Below are 6,527 nucleotides of genomic sequence, written 5' to 3'. Positions count from 1 at the left end.
CCCTCGCCGGTTTGGCGCAGTGAATAGAGCGTCGGCCTCCAGTCAAGGGCATCTGCCTGGGATGCAGGCTCCGTCCCCAGTAGGGGGCATGCAGGAGGCAGCTGTTCAATGATTCTCTGTCATCATTGATGTTTCTATCTCTCTATTCCTCTCTGAAATTATATATATATATATATATATATATTTAAAAATTTTAAAATAAATAAATGGATTCCACCATGACTAAAGATGCCCTCAGGAGGCATAGTGATACTATGGGATCCAGACAGCAAGGGCTCTTGTTCTGTGCCTATCATGTAATATTTTTATAAACTTGGTTAAGTCACTTAATTTGTGTAAGCACAAATATTCTCATCTGAAAATTGAGGAAAATAAAGTTGTGGTGTTATAAAGACAAGCAAAAATTCACATTTGACAGTACTCAGCATAAGGGCTAGCACTTAGCAAGCACTAGATGGCTACTTCTATTATAAATGAAAAATTTAACAATATCCTGAAGGCAATTTTGGAGATAAGTAGTTTTTAAATGGGTAGATTAGGTTGTCACCTCTTAGAGTAGGAAGAAAATAAAACTTACATGGCGGAACATTTCTATATACACCTTGCTTGAAATTTTACTATATACAAACTATTCACTACATATAAAGGAACAGACAGCGACTCCCTACTTTTGAGATTCTTAAAGTTGTCTGGCTGTTTGGTGTTCTGTTTCTAGTTAACAGAACAAAATATGTTGTAAAGGAAAAAAAACACAGTAACCCTGTTCTCTACAAAAGACCATCTAAACACTAAACCTCATGTTTATATATGCTACATACAGAGTGTAAGTGTACCCTATTGGTTATCGGTAGAACCAGATAAGATCTAGTTAAGATTTTCATCAAATAGCTTTATCAATTCAATTCCTTTTTTCGGAAAGCAGGAACGAGTAAAAAGAGTCTATGCAAGCTCTCCAAATTATCTGTCAGTCTGGGATCACTTCTTCATCACTGCGCATTGCTCATGCCGTTTAAGCAGCTAGTGAAAATCTTCACTGACTGACAGTATGAACTGTCAAAAGCATTAATGAGTATACTATTATTCAGCTGCCAACGGCCCCATGTAAAACTAAATGAAAGCATAGTGTTGCATTGGCTAACTAGATGGTGGATTTGTTTTAAAATTGTCTTGAGCTAAAAGGACCTAAAATATTCTTACTAAAACTAGTAAGATATGAGGTGGTGCATCTGTTATTTTTCACGTCTTGCCAATGCCTGATACACAGTCTTAGTACTAAGTGTCATTGGAAATGTTTGCCTTTCTAAGCATACCAAAATTTAGAGTCCACACATATACATCAGTTTGTAAATATATCTATTATTCAAAAGTTTTAAGTAAAATATGGTTTGCCAATATCTATAGAAAGTCAGAAAAAAATGTTTTTGATGTCTGAATTGTGAGAATAACAACTTATTCTTCTATTTTATTTTGAGCATGCAGACATCCTTTTAGAGGGTTTTTTCAGAAACTATATATATATATATATATATATATATATGGTTATGGTGTTATCTGAATCAGTTTTCAACAATCCCATTGAGAAAAAAAGAAATCACTGGCATTGAGCCAGTCAAATATACATTTGGATGAAGCTCATAAGAAATAAGAATGTTGGTCTTATTCCTGTGGGAGATCTAAAGTGAACAGGAGAATGTCCGCACACTTGTATTTGGCAGAATAAAAACGTGCATACATTTACAGCAAACCTATTTTCAGTTTGCACTGTAATATTTTCTCAGAATATTTATTTTTATTGCAATATTTATTAGACTTACAATAGGGTTCTATGACAACGATAAAGAAATGGACAATGTTTGAGGAAATGGATAATGAGGATAAAGGTAACACACAGGTGCAGTCATGCAATTGAACCATTTATTAAGTTTATTAGCTTTTTTATTGCACATGTTCATACAAAAGCTACATTGAAATGGGGGAAAATCACTGCTGCAGCTAAAAGCATGGAATTTAATGTTAAGGATGCACTTTTATTTCTGGATTGTCTCAATGGAGAGTATATAGAGACATAAATCAAAGTTTTATTTCTCCAAATGAAACCTGGAAGTTGAATAAAATTATGGTTACACAAGATGAAGTATATTCCTGAATTGTATTCAATTGAGCTAGGGCAAATTTCATTTTAAAATAAATGTTATATATTTACATTCGCTCCTTGATATTTGATTATATCTGGCAAGAATAAATTATTTATTTGTTTATTTTGTTAGGTATAATATTCAAAATTTACCTGCCAGTTAAAACAAAGTGTCAGGTATAATATTCAAAATTTACCTGCCAGCTTACATCTGGGTTCTTCAGTGTACCACAAATGCCAAAATGACAGAAAGGATGATTTTGAATGGCAGGACCAGATGGCCTTAGGCAAAATATTGAGAAAAGGTAGATATCTTTGTCCCCTCCAAGCAACCCATTAGCATCACCTTTCTCTCTTCAAGCCATTGTCTGACCTCAACCCCAGGCAATTTTCTGGACTGCAGGCAAGCTTATACAAACTTTAGAAGTTCCTTAACTAGTAAAGGTTTTACTTGAACCTTTTTTAACAAGAAGGTGGCCAAATGTCAAGTCTTCCTCTCCTACAGGTTCCTCTCCGTCTGCCTGTTGCAAATCCTGACCTGAATATTGAACCCTTCCCTTGAGTCTGAATAACTGAAGACTAAATGTGACATATTTTAAAATGAACTTATGCTAAGTGAAATAAGCCAGTCAGAGAAAGACAAGTACCATGTGACTTCACTTATACGTGGAATCTAATGAACAAGATAAACTAGCAAACAAAATAGAAGCAGATTCACAGATACAGATACAGAGAACAGACTGAGAGCTGTCAGAGTGGAGGAGGTTACTGAGCTGGTAATTAAGGTGAAGGGATTAAGGAGGGGGAGCTCAGGTATAGATAATAGTATGGTGGTTATCAGAGGGAAAGGGGATGGCGGTAAGTAAAAGACAGTATGGGGAGTAAATAATGATGAAAGGAGACTTGACTGAGGATGGTGAACACACAACACAATATACAGATGATGTATTCTAGAATTGTACATCTGAAACCTATATAATTTTACTAAGCAATGTCACACCAATACATTCAATAAAAAATAAAATTAATTTTAAAAAATGAACCAACTATTGGTCCAGAATCAAAACATTATGCATTTTCACAAGATACCAACTCAAATAATGTGGTAGTAGCATAGTACAATTGAACAAATCACAACTCAGTTCTTCCTTCTCAAAGGCACTACAGGTCTGACCTGTAGTTGACCTGAGGTTGGCCAGAAAATGAGGACTCTGTTCCATAATCACAGAAAGTTTTGCAATTTAATCTCTTCACGTTCTGATATTTTCTCTGAGAAAATTTACCAGCTTCTTCACAAGTAAATCTACTGCAATTGATTTCATGGACTTAATAGTTATACCATATTGTTTACAACTACTTTTAAGGTCTTCACCCATTTTGTTTTCATGTGACACTTTTCAGATTCTTTCTAGTCTATATATTTTCTACATCTGTTGCACATCAACATTGCTTAGTGTGTATACAATATATACAAATTCATCCCGACCTAATAAAGTGTATTTATGTAAATAACTTATTTCTAATTCTGTGTCTTAGAAAACTAATTACCCCATGTCTGCAGTTTAACCAATGAGCTTTTCTAATTTTTAATCTTCAAAATGGACCTCCCCGTGAATTTCATGTGCATAGTTCTGAGCACCTGCCAAGCATCCCCACGTGTGTGGTAAAGTTTTTTTCATGGTATTACTTTTCTCACTTTTGTCTTTCTTCAAGGATATTGTTTTTTATTCTTGTTGGCTTTATTTTGTAAAATATGTTTTTTATTTATTTTAGAGGGAGGAAGGGAGTGGAAGAGAGAGAGAAACATCAATCTGGGCGAGACACATCAATGTGAGAGAGAAACATTGCTCTGTTGCCTCCTAAACCTGGGGATCAAACCTGAAACCTTGGTATGTGCCCTGATAGGGAACCGAACCAGGGACTTTTGGGGTTCCCAGTTGGAAAATAATCATCTGATTGCTACAGATCCAAGGTAGATGGCTGGCTGAGTTAGGAATGCTCGGCATTAAGAGTGGAGTAATTTTTTTTTTCTGTCAGTTCAAAGAAACATGCTTCTATCTATATTTTCATACATTAAAAAACATGTTTCAGAGTAAGAGGAAAACAAAAGATTATACAATACAGAGATTATGGTACTTGCAAGGTGGATTTATAGTGGTTTGGCAACTGAGGTGTAAAAACTAGCACAGGACCATCCATACAAAGTTGTGAAAACAAATCCCATTGTTGTTGAATCAGGGTAGTGTTGTTGGTTGGGTTTAATAATGGTCTGTTCTTTACATATTTAACTGGTTAAGACAGTTGCTAGAAACATGTCATTCTATTTTGATATCCCCTATGTTACTTAGGTAAGGCAATTAATGGTGAAAAAATGCCATATTTTGAATCTGAACTATTTTATAGCATTTAATTTTTTCCCTAATTTCTGAAAAAAAATCACTACAAATGCTTATCAAACACAGAAAAGCATAAGGAAAATACATTAACTTAACCTGTCACTTTATTGCTATGAATGCATTATATATTTTCCAGTTTATATAAATATAGAGATATCAACCTATCAATTTGTATCACAAATATTTTTGTTCATAAAACTAGAAAAATAGTACATGCTATTTTATCATCCATTTTAGTTTGTATATTGTAGACATTTCATATGATTAAATACTCATCAAGAGAATTTCCAATGCCTATACAATATTCCAGATCATGGATCTATAAACTATTGTTCATTCCTATTTTAGTAAGTTTTGTAAGCTAAGAATGATAGGGAAGTTCAGAGAAATTTTTAAGTGTAAGAGGGACTTCATTTGCCATTTATTGGTGGATTTGAAGATGGAAGAAGGGACACCTGAGTCCAAGATTGACAGCGGGGTCTCTAGTAGCTGAGAATAAACCCAAAGAGCCTATAGATGGAAAGAAAATGGGGACCTCTATTCAACAATCACATGAAACTAATTTCTATCCACACCCGGATTGACTTGGAAAATTTCTTCACTAGAGTTTTCAGAAAGGAACATTGTCTTGCTTATACTCAAAGTTTTTCTGTTGGCCTTAAAACTCAGGGCAGAGAAACAGATGAACAACCTGGTGAGGAAATAAGCAAGTGTTTTAGTATGATAATACTGGAGGTCCAACGCATGAAATCCGTGCAACAGCAGGCCTTCCTTCCCCTGGCTGCGGGCCCCGGCTTCCCTCTGGCACCTGGGACCCTGGCTTCCATCCAGCCCTGGCTTTATCAAGGACGGAAGGGTATCTGGAAGGATATCTGGTCTAATTAGCATATTATACTTTTAATATTATAGATGAGATAATGCGTTATGACATAAGGAGAAAACTAATGGAAAACATTATTGTATTTTGAGTTTTGTCAATTAAATATTTGTAAAAAACATTTTTTTCTCTTTTCATGTGAAAACACCCACTGAAAAAGTACTTATATTGTCCTCTTGGCAAACAAAACTTAAAATATTTCACATCGGTTCTTTATAGAAAAAATGTGCTGACTACTGATTTAAATTGTACATTTTCAATAATACATCTAATGGCTCTCTTGATGTTAAAAAGTGCAATTTTTCATGTCCTTTCTAGTTCACTACACTTGGACATTTTCTACAACACATACATTGGAAGTCCCATGAAACCAAACTCTGGTGATATTTCAGAGACACACTGACTTTTGAAAATAATTTACTATTTTGGGGACTTGTTGCTGTTTGTGTGAAATTTGTAGACTTAGCATGGTTACTAAGATACAACGTGATATCAAGTTGACTAGTTTTAACTTCACAGATGATATAGAAAAAAAGATCTATGGAAATCTGGTTGGGTCAACAATAACGACACACTTTCTAGTTACATAATAGTCTCAGATGAGCTCATAAATTATCTCTTGTAGACTCTTTTAGTTGGCAAAGATAAAGAACAATGAAATAAATTTGAATATATACATATATATCTTAGAAGAGCATTTATTATATCTGAGAAAATATAGGGTGTCCCCAAAAATGTACACACACACTTTGAATAATTATAAAAGTGCAGTGTTTATTAAAATATATTTCATTTTCAAAATTGAGCTTTCTTCAGCTTTTAAAGTGTATATACATTTTTGGGGGACATCCTGTATAAGATAAGCCAACTCAGATGACATATAACTGAATATTTGTAACTAATAGTTTTGAAAAAGTAGAAAAATTAAATTTGAATAAAAATAAAAGGTAACAAAGTATGAAAGACACAGCAGGAGAAAGAAAAATTATAAAACATTGAATTTTTAGTATGTTTAGTCAATCAGAAAAATATCAATTGAGGACCTAAATTTTAAACATCTAATTTTTAGGATTATATATTCCTAAATTTTTAAGAATTATATCATACTAGAGGCCCAGTG

This window comes from Myotis davidii, unplaced genomic scaffold (genome assembly GCF_000327345.1).
Source record: "Myotis davidii unplaced genomic scaffold, ASM32734v1 scaffold756, whole genome shotgun sequence".
NCBI lineage: Eukaryota > Metazoa > Chordata > Mammalia > Chiroptera > Vespertilionidae > Myotis > Myotis davidii.
This window is presented reverse-complemented; position numbering follows the sequence as displayed.